Genomic DNA, 19,316 nt, shown 5'->3' on the forward strand with positions numbered 1-19,316 from the left:
AAGATCACCTAGCATTCAGGACCATAACAGCCATAACTGTGAAGTTTTGCTTTCCCACAAGACTAAGATAGTGGAGAGCAGGGAACATGGCTTATTCATCTCAGGCTGTACAGAGTGAAACATACGAAGAATTTTGGCAAAAAAAGGGATCAAAAATTCAAAGTGATTTAAAAACAAAAAAGTAAGCAGCTGTGGCTCCATCAGTTGGGCTCTCGTCTACCAGGGCCTCCTTGTGAAGGCAAGCTGGCCCGCATGCTGCACAGCGCTGCCCAGCCCGCGGACAGCCCGCAAAAATCCACAAGGGGGGGATTGAAAAAAAAAAACAAAAAACATGACACCAACTGTGGTAGAGATTTGCTGTCTGTTCCCCAAACCTACTTTCTCTGTCTTCTGGGCACTCAGCTAGACTACATTTCCCAGCCTCTCCTGCAGTTCATAGATACAGGTCACTCTCAGCCCAGGTCCTTAAAATGTTTTCATTCATGAGTCTGTGTGTTCTTCCCCTTCCATCAGCATAATGCAGACAAGGAAGGCAGTCTGGAAGTCTGTAAACCATTTGTGGAAAACCAATTAGCCACACGAAGGAAGGGGTCCAGGTTCCTGAGTCACTGCGTGGAGAAGAGTTGCCTGCTAACCCCAGAGAGTGACTTTGAGTCTTAGATAAGCAAGAAGTAAACTTTGTCATATTTGAGCCATTGCACATAGGTGGGTTTACTTGTTGTAGCAGCTAGAGTTACTTTTAATAATACACTCATCTAAAGCTTGTAGATCTCAACCAGAGTCTCCAAGAGCTTCATTCACATAATTTTGGCTCAAATCCCAGGTTACATGGGTTGGTTTATTTCAGATCTGTTCATCAGATCACCAAAGTAGTATCTCTAGGTATCATCCAGAGTTGGCTCACTGACTTCCAAAGCTCACTTCTCCAGGAGGAGGGTGTTGTCTGGGGCTAACACTTTTGCAAACCTGGGGAGAAAAATAAAGTCTGTGGATCCAACCTCGTCCACACTGTGTAAGTTGGACCCATGGTCTCTTTCTTCTGTCTGTGAAGTCATCAAAGATAACTTGACAGCCCACTGGCCTTTTCAGGTTCAGGTTGTCATATCTCTTAACTAGGCCCTATGTATCAAGAGGCCCTCCTGCACACTCCATAATACGTTTCCAGGGAAAGTCTGGCTTAATACCGAGTGGGTGATTTACAACGCCACCATCACTTTGCACCGTGGAGCCCTGCCATCTCAATTTCAAAACTCCGGTCTCTTTTCTGCTCACGTATTGTTTGCCTTCAGCCCTTCCCCAAGTGCAATTGTGAGGAGATGCATTTTGCAGCTTAAGAATTTGGCTTTTACAAGTTACAATGAGTCATATTTTCCTTGTTCTCCTATTTCTAGATGGAAAACAAATTGCATAAGGGAAATGTCTTTATAGTACCAGTCCTTAAATATTTTACAGGGAGAAATCTTGGTGGGTGGTTTGGAGGCTCAATTACCCTTCTCAGTACAAGGTATAAATATCCCTGAGGGTTTACATAACAAACCCATAGCCACTTACAACCCAGGTATTTGCATCTGCCTCTAAACATATGACTCTATGGCATGTGCACATTAGAAAAAAGTAAGGTCAGCAGGATTGAACAGGTGTTGAAATCTTTCTCTCTGTTCTATCTATCAATCGATCAGTTGATCAATCATTGGAAAGACATAGCAAAGATCATAGAGACATAGCAAAGAGAGTCGAGCAGCTCAGAGCAGGTATAAGACGTCATGATATTGAAAGTTGCCCTCATTGAATATGCTTTTTAAGAGAGAGGGAAAGGTAAAAAGGGTGAGCCTTTTTAGACCCTAGTTACCAAAAGGAAAGAGTCCAGAAGATCTTTTATACATACAGAATCAAGTAGAAGAGAGTCGCTACTATCATTACTGCACCCCACTTTGTCTCATCTGACGCAAGCACAACGCTCAAGTAGGTATGATTAGCCCCGCTTTATAGATGAGAAAACTGTGGCTTAGTGACCTACCTTAGTTTAATGAGCCAGTTTGTAGCCAAGCTAGGATTTGTACCTGATTCTGTTTTATCCCAAATCCTGGGCTCTTTCCATTCTATCATGGTGCTTCCTCTAACTACAAGGTCATACCATCAGTAGTATCCACTGAGAAGGAGGATTTGAAATACTTCTAGAAGGAGCTGTGTATGGACTGTGAAGGTGTCCCCTCTGGGAGTTGGGCTGCATGGGATGTATGGATGCAAAGGGAATGATCCAGAAACTCAGTTTGCACTCTGAGGGGCGGTGCTCCCATGCAGAGCCCTCCCTTTAGCTATTGCAATAATATGAAAAAAAAAGAAAAGGAAGTCAGTCTGATGGGTCAGCAGGCAGCACTTACGAAATTCTTACTGTTTGAAGGGTCCCATACTTTGCTTCCCACAGAGTTTTTTAAAGAGAGAGAGAGCGTGGACACATTCCTAAGCCTAAGGAGCAGATCTACTCTTTAGAATAAAGAAAGTGAACAGAGGACAGATTCACAGCCACAGGGAAGTCGAAATCCAGGATGAAAGGAATCCTTGGGTACACAGAAGTCAGGGCCACTCACTCCTGGGGGCATCAGTCAACTGGGTCATGAAAGTGAGTCTCATTGGTGGCCTAGAAAGGAGCAGGGAGCCTTTGCTTATTATTTTCAATAGAAAGGAAAACATAAACAGATACCCCCCCCCCAAAAAAAAAACATCAATTTCCACACCAGTACAGAAAACAAACAAAAAAATAAAAACAAAATGTACAAAGAAGCCAGGGTGATCAGAATTACTACTTTTGGAGTCATTTTATAGCGAGAAAAACAAGATGTCTGGAATATTCCAACACAGTTCACAGAGTTGTATGAAGTATGCTGCTCTAAATTCTAAAAAGAGGAAAAATAGTTTCAGTGCTATAATGTCTACTTGAAGATTTTATCAGCACTAATTTCGTTCTACTTCTTCCTCATAATTCTGAACAGAGGGAAAACAGACATTAATTAAGCAAAGCTTTATCTCTTTCTACTCTAATAAAAGCTAAGTTATGATTATATTTTTCCCAAGATTTTTCTCTACTTAATGAAGACATTATCCCCAAGTTTTCAAAGTCACTTTACAAAAGAGCATTCAAGAGGCATTAAAGGCAGTTTAAACTAAAAAGTCTTTTTGATGTCAATAAACAATGAAAGGACAATGAAAAGAGAGACTTTGATCTCGCCTTAGTCTAAAGTTTGTAATTTCTGTTTTAATCTACTAGATGCCTAAATCTTGTATTCAAAGATTCCTCATGTTGGAATGCAGTAAGCTTGAATTAAATGTTTTATCATCCCTCCTTAAAAATGTGTATGCATGTGTGAATATATATGTATGTTTATACACATGGCTATATGTATAGACATCACCCTCAGACATACATATCTCATTAACAGGAAGTCTCCACTAGAAAAGGGGAGATAAAAGTTTTAAAATTATTTTCACTCTTAACGCTTTGAAAATTAAAAAAAATAAAGAAAATGGGGTCTTTGGCTTTGAAATTCATGACAAGATCAAAGTCTATAATGCACATAGATTTTTCAGGGTATACATTATTAATAACACAGGCAAACACATAACTAATCAATAGCACAGTCAAGAAATGATAAGGGAAGTGCGGGTCTCCGCGGCTCCACGCATGACACGTGCAGGGCAGGGATCCGGTTCCCTCTCTGAGATCTGTTGACCTGGAATCACACACGCCCGGTCATTTTCCGCCTCTGCTACTACCACAATACGGCCATCTAGCAGAAACCGAAGAAAAGGAGGAAAGCAACAGCTTCATCTGCCCCATGCGCCGAAACCTTTTCTCTGCCTCTCTTTTCCTTTAAATTGAGGTGAAAGTCACGTAACACAAAATTAAGCTTTTAACGGTCGACAATTCAGTGGTATGTAGTACATTCATGTTGTTGAACAACCAGCACCTCTCTCTAGTTCCAAAACATTTCATCACCCCAAAAGGACAGCCTGTCCTCATTAAGCATCCCCTCCCCATTTCCATTCTCTCTGCCTCCAGGCCCTGGCACCTTACTCTGCTTTGTGTCTCTATGGATTTACCGATTCTGGATATTTCATATAAAGAGAATTGTGCCATATGTGACCAGTGCGGTTCAATTTGCTAGCCTCTTTTAAGTTAAAAATAAATAAAGCTCATTCAAACTCACACCTGATTACTTTTATGGAAACGAACAAACAAAAGCCCCACTATATATACAATACTTTAAATAGATAAGCTGGTTACTGGCATCCTCTGATGAAGGGTATTATTCACCAGGGTACATAAAAGAAAGGATGCCAAATCACATGCCAAGGAACATTCATATGGAGACCTTGCTACCAAGACAGGCTGTATAGGTGAAGAAGGTTAATATATTCCTGAAAAGCATGTTAACTAAGAGATGATGGCTTATTAATGCAAAGGCACCATAGTTATTCAGGGATATTGCCTCAACCTTTGAGCTTAGGATCACGGGATGGTTCTTCACCAAATCCTCTCCCCAGGCCATTCTGGGAGACACAGCAGTGAGCTGAAGCATCTGTAAGTCTAAATTATTTACCCATTTTCGAAATGGGAATTTTTATAGCACTTCTCCTTTACAATAGTTTCTTCTTTCTCTAATGTTAATCATTACTTACAGAGAGGCCAACAACATGCACCTAAGTCAGGAGGGAGAGCTGCAAGGTCCATTTCTCCATGAAGGGAACTGAGGGGGGCCCTTACAGAAATTAACAGAGGGCAGCCCCTGTCAGATTGTTAGAGCAATGAGGCCTCCAGGACAACTGGGGGGACACATCAGAAATGGGATAATGCTTCTGTGTTTTCAGACAGAGGAGGAAGTACAGACGGATCTGGGTTCAAGTCCTGCCTTTGCCTCTAAACTTGACCTTCAAACTGCAGTTTTATTGTCTGGAAAATGGGGATACCTTGTGGGAATCCATTAAGATAAAATGCAGTATGGGCACATTGCAAGCGCCCAGTAGATTCTAGTCATTTGCACTGTGACTGCTATCCAGTTACTTAGAAAACAGGGGGTATGAATTTTTCCTAGTTTAAAAAAAAACAGCAAAACTCACAGCACATAGGTTAGGCACATAATCAACTTTCTTTTTTTCTGGCTCTCCATTAGCTTGCCTCCCTGCTGCTTCCCTTCCCTCTCTCCTTCTCTCCCTCCTTCCTTCCTTCCTTTTCTCCCTCCTTTCTCTGCCCCCTCTTTTTCTTTCCTTCCTTCCTGGTTCTTTCTTTTTTTCCCTTTTCCCCTCTTTCGCTCTTTTTCTCCCTTATTCTCTCTGCCCTCTTTTTCTTCTCCTCCTTTCTTCCTTCTTGCTTCTCTCTTTCTCTTATTCACTAGTAGTTCTGACTGGTATGATACACGCCAGCATGTTCCTTGGTCATAATGTTTCGCAATGAGGCTTACATCTCACCATTCCTCCTGCACCATCTCTCTGAGATAGATCTGCCAGAACTCTTCCCAGGCCTTGACAGGCTGTTGTTGACATGGGTATGCTCTGATCAGTATCATTTACCCTGCAAGAGTCCACTGCAGGTATGTCCTAGGAACAGATCTCCAGACTTAACCTGCTAAGATTTCAGTTGCACTGGGGACCTCTGGATGAAATGTTAGCTCCAACCAGCATTACAAATTGAATATGACTATCCTGAGGCCCAAAGGTCAATACTGGAAAAAAATCAGAAAGTTTGACTTACCCTTTTAAATCACAGGTGATCATTTGCAAATAGGGTTCCATTATAAAACACTCTTTTTAAAAAGTATGTACTTGGTCATAAACCCCTAAATGACCTAACACTCATCAGCGCTGGGGTGAAGGAAGAATTAGAATTGGCCAAGTTTTAAGGATCAGGGTGAAATCCAATGACAAGGCTTCGGCAACTGCAGAGTCGAGAAACATTTATTGTGAACCTACTATGCACTGCAATAGGAAGCTGTGGCCTTGCACATTATCGCATGAACTCATCCCATTTTTCTCTCCCGGACATCCCCAGGTCCCAACCCACTCAAAACAACACAATTAACCGGTCACCTATCCTTGCCAACAAAGGCAGCAGCCCCATGTATCTGGACAAGGCTGCCTAGTTCTGTTATGAATTTAAGAATAAGTATGCTACACAGCATGGGAAAGTCCCCGGGCACGACTGACAGTCGTGTGCCCTGTTTTCCAAGCGCCCAGCCTGGCATTCCACTAAACAGCACAGGAGGCTTTCTTCAACAGCCTTCATCACCGAGGCCACCTACGCCCACCTGCAGGAGCACCGCCAGCGTGTGCACTGGCCGCCCCGTCCCCACGTGTTCAGAAAAACACCCATCTCAAATGTCTTAATTCCTCAGTGCTGCGTATTTATTTGCTTTCACGTTTCTTCTGGCACCGAAAGACCAAATCTGTTAGTGTGACCGCTGAAATGCAGTGGGCTATGGATTTGACACGAGGCAAACACCTCCCCTCCGCCTAAACAAATAAAACAGAAGTTCGACGAGCCTCAAAGCCGGTGTGCATGACTGTCAGGGCGCCTGGGACCCGTGGAGATCAGGGGACACTGATGAAGTCACCGTCCTCCCGGACAGGCGGGACAGGGTTAGCGTAGTGCATTCCAAGGGGGGCAACTGCTGGCGCCCAAGAAAAACAGGAGGGCAGGCCCCGACCCCGAGGCTGCCGCGGCTGGGCTGCTGCGGGGCGCGGCCGTGCTGGCGCCGCTGCCTCGTTTCTCAGAGCTAATCAAGGGAAGCGGAACCGGCGCAGGCGGCCGAGCGAGTTCACAACAACTGCCAGTAACCATAACGTACGCCAGTTTGTATTAAGATGTTATTGCACCTTTCCAGTTCTAATCACCAATTATGACTCTATTACTCCTACTTGGCAGTTCATCTGCTTCTGCCTCCGCTAAGGGCGACTTGGAGACGGACCTCTGATCTCCTGGTTCCACTTCAGTGCGCGCTCAGCACGGCGGCTGTCATCCGCAGACACTGAAGAGGTAAGGCATGGCTTTTGCTGAGATAACTGTACCTGACCTTACAACAATTTACTAAGGAAATACCTGCTTAATAGCAGTGTGAGTGCAGTTTCCTTTATGCTCACAACGGCGCCGCAAATTAGCGACAACAGGATAAATCTATGGCCGGCTCGCTAGACACTTCATTAAATCACTGTTCCCTTGCCTTGTAGTGCGCTAATAGAATCACAGTCCTCGTTAGCTACTGAATAAAAGATCAATCACTGACTTTGAAAGCTCTTGCTACCAGCTTCCAGAGGAAACAAGGAAAAAAAAAAGAGAGAGAGAGCGCGCACGAGATTTTTAGGATCATCCGTGAGATTCTGAATGGCCTCGCTGCAAGTTGCTTAAATTACCTTTTCCACAACTGACTCCAACTGCAATACTCAAAGGAACTTGTTAAGCCTGCTTTCAAGAGCAACACTCTAATATATGACTGCTAGACCCTGGTCAAAAGTTCATAATGTGCATATGTAAAAAGGTACTAAATTGCCTGAGGGCTAAAACCAGAGGAGTTTAATTGTAGCAAAATGCTGAAAATGGTCTGTTGAGGGTCCTTCTAGGAGGGTACTGCTGGCTCCAGCTGATTGAAGTATAGAACATAAAAGCCTTACAACAATATTTCCTTAAATACTGGGGAAAGTGCCAGCAGTTGGTAGTGCATGAATGTTGTGGTTAAAGAAAAACATTTTCCTCCCCTAAAATAAATAGAGTATTAAGAACTGCTCCAGCTCATAATTCTAAAGCATGACAGAAAAAGGGAGGACTCAATGATAATAAATAAGCTATAATTCATAGGGCATGTCCAGTCGACTCCCAGTATATTCTTAAATGGGGGACATGGACAGTACTCAGGCATGACCCGGGAAGGGTGTGGGGTGGTGAATGGCAGAGACTTTGCAAACCGCTTTGTGCTTGAATGACAGCTGTTTCTGATGCCTTACTTGTGCCTTACTTGGGTCTGACACAGCCAGGTGGGGATCCTTGGGAAGGGAACTTCTTGGCTCGTCTAATTTCTTGTTTTATAAAATGTGAACCTGAGTCCCTCCCACCCATACATGTGGCTTGTTTGGACAGGTTTCTCCTACCCAGAATTCCCTACCTTCTCCAAATACACTCCTTTCCCCAACCCACTCCTGGCCTGCCTAATTTGTTTTTCATTTAGATAAACGACAACGCAAAGATGCAAAGGCAGGGCAGAGGATGGGGACTCGAGGCCAGGAGGGACAGTGTCAAGTATAGGGCACACAAGACAAACTAGACACTTTGTGTTTGGGGGCGGGGACCTCTGATGTAATTAAGAAATATTTGGGAAAGTAAAATCAGTTTTCCTGGAGAGTACAACATGTAACCATATGCCATTTTAATCAGGTTTTTGAAAGATATCAAACATGGGATTCTGTACATTATAGCTCTGGTGTTACTTGAAGGCAGCACAGCAATAACCAGTGAATTTCACAGCCATGAACGCTGCTTTTGCCATCCACTACCAAGGTGTGAAACCGAGACAGGAGCAGGGTCATTGGGGGCGGGAAAGGGGGGAACAACTAGCAACACTCAACCCTACGGACGTCCAGGATGCCCTACTGCCTCAGCATTATTCTCCGGGAAAAGCGTTTCTAAACTCGCAGTGATGTTTTCTCATTTAAAAACTTGACTGAAACAAAGCTCCCAGCTAATATTTTCTGCCAGCAGACCTGCTTGAGGATCGCTCCGCCTTGCAGGTCCAAGCCTTGCTGTGCCACCCAGATTGGTTCAGAATATATTATTCTATGCCATATTTAAAAAGGGATCCAGTCTACTCTTCACTTTTTCAAAAGCAAGGATTTAGCAGGTCAATGGACATATCTGCCACACATCACACTGGTTTCCTTTCTTACAGATCACCAGTTGGAATTTTTCAGGTCACGTCCGAGAAAAAGAGGAGGCAGCTTCAGGACAGAGATTCCAGCCTTGAGCTCTGGTACATTTTCCATCACAGGTGGAGAAATCTGTGCACTCCCAGCATTAATATTCATGGAGAAAGGGCAGAAAAAGGCGGAGAAAGGAGAATTCTGAAATTGGAAACACCTGGAAAAGAAGAAGCACCTCCTGCCTCATGGCCATCAGGAAGACTCAAAACGGTTGCCCACGAATCCTCTCCGTTCCTGGGCCCCTTCCAGGCCTCAACTCACACTTCCCAAAGGGCTGAACTCGAGCCATCCTTACACTCTGACTCTGGCAGTTTGGCTCCCAAACCACAGATCTGCGAGGCTGTGCTTGGCCAGGGGTCAGCGACGGAGCCCACAGACTCTGTGGTGGGCAAGAGGAGTGAGACACAGTGGGCAGGGCACAGGCCTTCGAGTCTGATGCTTAGCTCCTCTACTTACCAGCTGCATGACCAAGGCAAACCGCACAGAGTCTCAATTTCCTCATCTGTAAAATGGGCTAAGTAATTCAAACGCAGAAGATTTCGTTAGGAAGTAAAGTTAAGTGGAACAACATACAAAAAATACCTGGCCCATAGCCCAGCACTCAACAAACGCTTCTGCTCCACCCTCCCATATCAAACTAACACCAAAAACAATTCTAAAGACTCCCAAATAAGAACACTGCCAGCTGGATCACCACAGTTGCAGCTTTCAATCCAATTTCAGTGAACAACCACGTCAACTCTCTGTGCATTCCAAGGATAACATGATACTATTGGCCAATCTTAAGAGTGTCAGTTTAAATATGGAGATAAATGATACGTATTATAAGCTAATAGTCAGATGTGATCTCTTTTCACAAGCCTTTCCTGTTACCTTACCAGAATTGTAGTTGGTGCTGTGATTTAAGATATACCCAGGGGATCTGAATCTCGGGACTGACCATATGATAGCCAGGCCCTGAGCCTCAACAGACTTCAGCTCCTACACTCTGGTTTATTGGACTTACCCCACTCAGCTAACATGGAGTTGAAGAAGGTCAACCACCACACCATGGAGCCAAGAGTGCCTACAACTGAAAGCAGGAGGATTGCATCCAGCATCCATGTGGAATCTAAGCCCCCTCTTGACATAGATGTGGAATGGACACAACCACTCTAAGGTCCACAGGATGGAGGAATAGAACATGGATTAGAGTGGACTTACTGATATTCTATTCATGAACTATTGTGATTAGTAATCGAAGAAAATGTGGCATTGGTGTGGAGAAAGTGGCCATGGTGGCTGCTGGGTGTGGGGAATGGGAGGAAGAGATGAGATGTGGAGGCGTTTTCGGGACTTGGAGTTGTCCTGGGTGGTGCTGCAGGGACAATTACCGGACATTGTAGGTCCTCCCATGGCACACTGGACGGAATGTGGGAGAGTGTGGGCTATGATGTGGACCATTGACCATGAGGTGCAGCGATGCTCAGAGATGTATTCACCAAATGTAATGAATGTGTCATGATGATGGAGGAGAATGTTGCTATGGGGGGAGTAGTGGGGTGAGGGGGGTGGGGGGTATATGGGGACCTCATATTTTTTTAATGTAATATTAAAAAAATGAATTTAAAAAATAATGTAATATTAAAAAAATGAATTAAAAAAAAATAAGTATTTACTTGTAGACTACTCAGAACCTATTCCAAGGATGAAAGTCATATGACTCAGGGCCTACAGCCTGAGCTGGCTTCTCAGAGACCAGCAGAACACCTCAAAGGCAAACTTCAGAATTCCTGGAATGGGGTTCACCTTCTTTCTGAGGTTACAGACTGATACCACACCTGTGTGATACTCAGTTCCATTTTTACTTTGCAGCAAGCATCCAATTTCAAACCCCATCTCCATCTCAGGACCCTACATGAAAACTAAGAATGAATTCATATGAAGAGTCATGACGAATGTGCCAAGTGACAACAGAGAGACCAACGTCAAGGCGGCAAAGTGACATCCAGGAAAAAGTTGGCACTCAGTTTAAACCCTGCTGAAAAAGCTGCAGTTTAATACTATGTATAAAAGTGTGTACTAAAACATTCTAGAAATAATAATAATAATAAATTCCCAATTTAAAACCATCAGCAAAATCCCCCATCACCCACAGACTGAGCTGCTGTGTAGATGTGGTTTTACAGACACTAGAGAAAAACGGCCTGCTGCGGGGTTACCTTCCCGCGAAGCACGCAGCCTGACTTCATGAATATTCTGTGTCATCCCCAGACTCGGGGGTCCCTGTGTTTAACTCTCAGCACATCGCGTGAGCCTGGAGTCCTGCAAGTCAGGGGTTTCCAGCTGAGCAAGTTAAGGCAGCAGCCACACTTGATTAATTCAGAGAGAAGCAAGAGCCAAAGAGTATATTTAGAACTTTTCGGCGAGAAAATTACTTTGGATTTACATAAAGAGAAGCAATTAGGGTATTTTTCTCTTGCTTTCTTGATTTCCCCAACTGTGCATGTCAATAAAAATATGTGTTCAGAGCAAACAGACATCTTGAATGGTGGAAATACCTACCTATAAAACTCCAAGCTCTGCCACCCCCTCCCTAACTCATACTCCCATAGAGCTTCAGGACAAATCTGATTAGAAGTACAGGAGCCAAGGCTTTTTTGGGTTGTTTTTTGTTTACTTTGTTGTTGTTGTTTTTCCCCTGAGAGCCAGGAAGTACTAAAATTGAGAGGTAAGACTTTCAAAATGAATATGGCTTCCCAAACTCAACAATGAAGGTTTCTACAGACATCAAAGTAACATAATTTGCTATGCAGCTAAATTTTAGATTAGTTAAATAATAAAAAGGGAAAATGAACTGTAAGTTAATCAAAGATTGCGCTATAATGTTGCAAAATCATTTTAGAAGGCTCACTGTGGGCCAGTGGATATGGGGGAAGGGAGTCATTCCATTATTCTATTATGTACAACTTCTTGGGGTTTTAGAGTCTTGCAGTTTTTCATTTGCAGCATCAAGTAGGTCTTCAGGCCATCCATAAATGTGAACACATCGCTGGTATTGTTTGAAAATCCTTATGGCTTTTAAACCAGAAGATGATGTCCAAGAGTATCCACTGATGACTATCAGTAGCCTTTAGTAATGGCACAAGCAGGTGCAAAAATAATAATAAACTTGGCCTCCTAAAAAGCCATTAGTGTCAGATAGCTTACAATTAAGCCAGGCACCACAAACGTTCATATGCACAGATTTTAAAGAAACAAGAAGAAAAGCAAGAATAAATGAAATGGTAGATGCCACATGTGACTTCAATGGTTGAAGAGGAGACAGAGGAAGAGAAGGAAGAGGAGGATGAAGTCGAGGAAGAGAGAAAAGTGGATGAGGGGGAGGAAGAGGAGATGAAGGTGGAGGAGGAGGAGGAGAACGAGACAGTAGAAACTGCCCCTCAAGATAAAAGTTGAGGCCTCTTCACTTAGGAGGCATAGATGACCCACTAACTGAATTTAACAGTTTTTTGTAACTAACTCCTAGACCACTGTAAAATATCCAGTTACGCAAGAATAATGCACTCACTCAAAAAACGTGAGACGCCACACCAGTTTAAATGTGAAGCAGGTAAAGTTCTCGTGGCGTGATGCAGAGGGCGTTACACCAGCGCGAGAAGCCCAGGGCTCCAGGGAGAGTTCTCACTCTCTTTCAGGGTGAATTTGGAACAATCTCTTCACATTTCAGGGTTTAGTTTCTTAATCTCTAAGATCTTCTCTAGGGTCACAGCAAACTTGGGCCACCTAAGACACCTAATGGAAGTCACTGTTCATCCCACCACGACCAAATCAGTCCTTCCAAAGTCACCTGCTGGCCTCCATTTTGATGCTGTGAACCATTAGTTTACTAATATAATCCCTCTGGGTTATAATTAACAGGAACAACTAACCTGGGGAAACTTCAAGCAGTAGTGTAAGTGAAGTAAATTAAATACCAAGGTGATGGGGAAATTGTTGGAAATAGAGGTATTTTTTCCCCTCTCCAGGACTAATAAGGATGTACTAATCATTCCATCATCTTTTATTCATCTTTAAAAAACAAACCAACACACACCCCCTCCCAACCCACACACAAATGAATCACAGGGCCACCTATGGGCATTTGCCAGTATTCATGTGAATTAATATAGGCATTCCTGTTGTACATAGGGATATAAATATAATCACATGATTTTAATGTCAGATTGTCTTTTCTGGTATTAATGCCAACAAATTAATTGGTTTGCATTCTCTTTATTTTTTGTATATTACATAATATTACAATTTAAAATGATCACACGTCCTATAAATGTGAGATAAATAAGTAAATGAATGTTTAAGTCAAACAATGCCATACCATTTTTTAATAATTGGCAGGAAACGGGGGAGGATGGATGAGCACAGAAACAGAGCCCATACACCAAGTTCAGGGCACAGAGCTGTGCACTCTAGGGTAAGTATTTATCTCTGGGACTCACATTCCTCTCTAGAAAGCTAGGGGATGCAGCCTCCAGCACTGAGAAGCAGGTCAATTTCCGAGTCCATGGGAAAGCCAAGTTCACATAACGTTTATACTTATGCCCTCTGTGGCTTCCACAAATCTTTAAAGCTAGTGAGCCTTGTAAGAATGGCTACTAAGGATTCCAAAAAGGAAATTTAACACCTGGGAATCAAAATTCGAGAGTGTAAAAAAAATAAAAATAAAAATCAAGAAAAGAGTTTTTGTATTTCCTCCCACCAACTTAGTGCAAATTCACCTTCACTTGCTGAGGACAAATGTGTAGGTCACGAAGTAACGCTTGCACAGTCCTGCTCTTTACCTGAAGACCTGTAATTAGTCATTAGTTTGAAAGAACCAAGAGAACAAGTAGCAAATCTGGACTGAACGAAAGAGCATTTCATCATTTTATTCTTCGTGGTGAAATGGCATATATGCAGGAGAGTGTTTGCTACCCCTGGGTAATCCTGATCTGGAAGAGACATTATCCAAGATCTAAGGAAAGCCCTGGAAAGGCCTATTAATGAGGACAGAAACAAACCAAAAAGGGTGTAGATACACAATCAGAGAGAGCATTATCAGTTGGTCTGAACATCTGCCAACTCCCTTAGTGCATAGTAGATTAAAATCTTAGGATGGGCACATGTTGTATGACATTTCAACATCGAATAAACCATCATCCTTCCAGGGGCATCGTTTGAGACAAGTACTTACAGAAATGCTGCGTGCCACAAGGGGATGTGCATCTTCCCTGTTCAAACAATGCCAGTAACTCTTTTTAAGGATGATCAGTCAGCGCTGTGTGTGCTAATTTGATAGTTCCGTCATCAGATGGCATTGCAAATTTCATTACATATTTTAAATCATGTTAACGTGGTTTGTTAATGTTGGTATTCACTAAAAGGCCACAGCTATTTAAATAATGAATGGGCATGATAATTTTTATACATACTATGGAAGTGGCATGTGTGGATCTTCTAAATATTCTCTTCTTACAATCTGTCTTACATCATTAGTTAAGTGTCATCAGTGAAAAGATGCTTCAGATTTACAATTTTAGTAGTTATTGATAGGAAAAAACACAGCATACAATTTGAAGGAACAATATTTTAAATTATGCTAAAATATAGTCCCATAGTAGCTCTATTAGAAATCCCTAAGGCAAGAATTTAAATGCTACATCTTAAAAAAAGCAGGATAGCATTTTGTTAAGCACTAAATGAAACTTATACATCAGATATTTTCCTTTACTTGTTTATACACACATGCACACATATCAAATGATTCATCCACAAGCTTATATGTCCATGTGTATTCCTGCCCTTTATGACCTATATTCGGTTAACTCATCAAACTATTCCTATTTCTTCTTCTGCAATATCAGGGGCATTATTCCCACGGCTTCCCTGTCCCCAACATTGCCTTTGAACAGACACACATTTCTACACAGCCAACTCTTTCAGCCTCTACATTGGATTCCATGCTAAAAATATCTGCCTCTTTCCCACCCTCTTTCCAGCTGCCATGAAAAATGACTTTCCTGAAACTCAAATACAACCTGGATCAACAGAAGCCATGGGTGGTAGGGACTTAGAACTGGAACTTCAGTCCTTTGGAAAAGACCTGAATCCTACCCCACTGCCTTTTAGTTACATAGCCTTGAATGGGTTATTTATTCTCTCCATGCTTCCTTAAAAATAGCAGGGAAGATGAATCTCAAAGGATAAATATGAGAAACAGATATGGTAGATAGCATAGGCCCTGGATTATAGCACCTGCTGAATAAATGTTAGTTTTTAGTATCATCATCATCCTTGTCGTTGTCATCATCAATTTTAATATAAGATCCAAAATTCTTAGCAAGACCCTTGGAGGCCCTTTTACCTTCACTGCCTGCATATATCACCACAAATATATGTTCATTACTTGAGTCTTGACTATAACACTGATATCTCGATTTAAAATCTGCTATTTTTCATCGTGGGTTTTTGTTTTAATTTTTTTTTGCAGGAATATTGATTTTTTTAAAAACGACTGCTTTAAAATGTTATTTATCCTGATTACTGAGTTTTTCAGTGCCCCTTACACCCTACTCTTGGCCCTACCAGTTTTGCAAAGTCTACCTCAAATTCTTTGCTTTTTGGATCTATGCGTTACCTTCTGATATATCCTTCAAGGCTCAGTAAAATGTCATGTCCATTCTGAAACTTGACCTGACTCCTCCTGTATCAACTACCAAGATGAAAAAGCACTGTGTCCCCAGTGGCTCTCGTTCCACCCCATTCTCTCATCCTTGTTTACATGCCCATCCCTTCTTTTTAAGGCAGCACTTGAAACACACTAGGTACTCAAGAAACGTTTATCATATGGGAGCAGATCAGAGAGTTCCAAGGACAGAGTGGGTGAAATTGGGGCACAACCAAAACTTTAAAAAAATGAAATGCAATCATGAAGAAAATAACCCATAGTAAAGAGTAGGTAGTGTTTCATAAAAGTTTTTTTTTCAGATACACATATGCATATAGACACATACATGTATGAATAAGTACAAATACAGTGGGTTTTGACATATAAAACTTTGGATAGTGGCCAGCAAAGACTGAAAGACACTGTTCTAGGGCAACGTAAGTCACCTTACAATGTTCTAGAGCAAGATAACATATCCTGAGCTGTCATTAACTAATTTCTGTGCCACAGCACAGAAAGGGCAAAGTGTCTAAAGTCATCCCAGTCATCAGAAGTCTGGGAAAAAATTGGATTAGACCATGCTTATTGACCATTCTTGGATAACTGAGGAGCCCTAGAATACTGGAGTGGACTTCCTAAGTATTTTCTTATGTATTAGCTAAGGAAATAAATACTGGTCTTTCATCAAACTAATAATACATATTTCTGGTTGAAATGATCATCCCTAAATTTTGCAGTAAAAACTGCCCTTGATAGAATTTAGATTTGCCAAGTCTGAAACTGTAGATTTGATGGAAATAATAGCCACAAAAGAAAATTCACAAGTGAAAAATCTGTTACCATTTGGTATGCAGAGGAAACATGAATGAAATCTTCACTGTAAAGCATATGGGGAAAAACTTGATCCCGATGAAAAGAATTTCATTATAATTTTTTTTTTAAATCGAAAGAGCTTAAATATCTTATTCTGTCTAAAAACTTGATAGAGGAATTTAATTGACTTAATGGAATTCACCTTGCATTATACTTACACACACACACATACAAATTGATCAGTGTTGGTATAGTTCTGATTAAAATGTTTTATTCATAAACAAGAGTTTAAAAAAATATCCTTAAGATCAAAATGGCAGGGCTGAAAGAGCTGACTTAAACTTCCCCACAAACGTATTTTCCAAGTGTAATGCCTATCTGATATGATATCACAAGCCCATTTATTGAGTACTTACCATATGCAAGAGTCCATGTACATTGCCATTGCTAGTGGCTGTTTTCTTTGCAGACCATCTTAAATGACATGAATAACAAAAAAAATGCATTCTTCACAATAGTATGTTTATGGTCTAAATAGCTCACTGGAAAACAATAATGGATTTAGGGGGAAAAGAGTAATAGAGAAATAGTAAACAGAACAAAAAAGAATGAATATGTATTTATTAGGTCTTTGAAGAATTGTGGTTACATGTATACCCCACACACACATGTCTGAATAGAGATTTGCCATCTGGGCAGCCAGCATACTGCTTGATAGCAATCAATTACTAGTATCATGTAAATCATATGAAGAAAAAAAGTTGAAAAATAGGGGAAAGCTGTCAAAAATTCTGAAGCATATTTTTTTTAAAAAGCCATTTTCTAATGGGTATTACACTCTTTGTTGAGCATGGACAATACAAAAACATGTCCAAAAATATAGACCAAGATGAACTTGCTTTTGGTCTGGTGTGAAGAGATTCTGTGGGCTATGCCTGTAGTTCAACCTAAATTAGTTTATTAATTTATATTTGACCTGCTTCCTAAAAGCAGATCTGAGGAGATCAGAGGAGACTTAAAGAACAGGAGACAACAAGGTGAATAAAATGTACTAGAGTCACGAAACACCTGAAGGAAGTAGATATGCTAACCAGAAGAGCTAATATGCATTGAAAAAGCACAAGGTTGAACTATGAGCTCCACGTTGTGTTATAATTTCATTATCAAACAGAGGAAACTATGGCAGTTCCTCAGGAGTTTTTATTGGATTCAGATTTAAAGGACACTTCTCACGTGGGGTGGTGTGGGTCCATGTGCTCGGGTTGTGTAATAGACAATGTCCTTGACAATAGCTGCCTGTCTGTCCTGAAAAATCATTACGATTGCAGGAAAGCCCACATGAACTAGAAGGATGAAAGGAAAAGCAGCTGTTAAGCTCTTCCTAATTTTTAAACCATTTCTTGTGTGTCTACTATATGCCATACATTTCAGTTGTACTTTACAAATGTTAACTCAATCCCCCAACAAACCAAAGAGGTAGGAACTGTTTTCTCCCTTTTACAAAGAATATGTCACTGGAAGGAAGGGCCGGGGGTCACGGGCCCACGGCCTTTCTGCTACATCACACTGCCTCCTTCCACAACAAAACTGAGATAAACATTCTCCTCTCAGCTCCTCCCCACTTTATAATGCTGGTGTGAGACCCTACAAAATAAACACCTTGACATATCTTTGTCAGACAGTCCTACAGAATATGTACCTGTTCCATGAATCTCCCATACTGTATCCAGTCCACATACTACAGACCAACATAGGACAAGCCAATAGCTAGGTGAACATGGCAAAAGAAAATTCAATTACTTTTTTTAATCTATATTTTAATTTTGGCTTTGAATGACAGAGGTCTCCTCTCTGGACTCAGATCTGGACTGGACAGAGACCTTAGTCTGGAAAGGAGACAAACTGGTATTTGAAGAAGTGATACCAAAATTTGAAGGAAACAGAAAATATAGCACAGAAAAACCGGTTCCAGCAAGAGATTAAGGAATCCTTGTATGCTCCCCTACTTTTTTATCCACAAGAAATAAGTCCATGGTTGGAACACAGAGAAGAAAACGATACGATTTTCATGACTATCTGTACTCAAAAATCTAATACTTTTGAAATACGTTGTCTTTTAATTTTTTGCTTTTGTTTACAAAAAACAACAGCACTTCTTAATGCTATCTGTATAGAAAAATCAGTTCAGGGTTAACATTGAGATTTCAGCCATATTAATTTCATTACTTATATGTATTTTTTTTAATGGTTATGGAAAGTGATCAAGAGCAAATGACACAGAGCACACACAAAAGCAAAGAGAGATGTTTTATTCTAAAAAGGAAGAAACAGACTTATTACATTCCCTTGCCTAGAAATATTAAAATATCAAAAAAGTAAGTTCCCAGAGCTTACAGGGTTTTTTTTTTTTTTCCTTTTAAAAAGTGAGAATACTAAGAAAACATTATGCAGGTCTCAGTAATTGATATACAGTATTTTTTTTGGATCTAGCAAATATACTTTTTATAACTTTTCTCTGAAAGAAGGAACTTTCTAGCTCAGATTACTTGGACACTCTTAATGTTTATTCTTCCCTTTTTTGAGCAGTCAGAAGAGATTTCTCTCAGTACTTCAAATAAATAAGATATCCAGCTGAACAAACACCATACATTCTCGTGGATTACTTTGGCTTCTTAAAGAAGATTTCACTTTCTTTTTTTTCAGAATGTAAATGATTAAAGAGACCTCATCATATGAAACTCAAGGATGAAATATTTAAAGTGGTACAGATTCCATACGAGGTGGTTTGTGGAGAAACCAAATGCCCCCAGTTAGTAAAAGAGCTCGATATTTTACAGAGGGGATCTGAAAGCTAGTTAAC

General features: G+C 41.1%; 1 protein-coding gene and 1 long non-coding RNA gene across 2 annotated transcripts in view; one reads left to right on the forward strand and one right to left on the reverse strand.

The window, feature by feature from the left end:
* Positions 1-19,316, reverse strand: part of WWOX (WW domain containing oxidoreductase) — a 995,490-nt gene that overhangs the window by 654,209 nt on the left and 321,965 nt on the right. The gene's annotated exons all lie outside the window — the stretch shown is intronic.
* On the forward strand, positions 6,716-10,474 carry LOC139436848 (uncharacterized). The gene is made up of 3 exons (XR_011646270.1): positions 6,716-6,835; positions 6,917-7,027; positions 8,928-10,474. It is a non-coding gene; the product is annotated as an uncharacterized lncRNA (long non-coding RNA).

Source organism: Dasypus novemcinctus, chromosome 18 (assembly GCF_030445035.2).
Source record: "Dasypus novemcinctus isolate mDasNov1 chromosome 18, mDasNov1.1.hap2, whole genome shotgun sequence".
NCBI classification, from domain to species: Eukaryota; Metazoa; Chordata; class Mammalia; order Cingulata; family Dasypodidae; genus Dasypus; species Dasypus novemcinctus.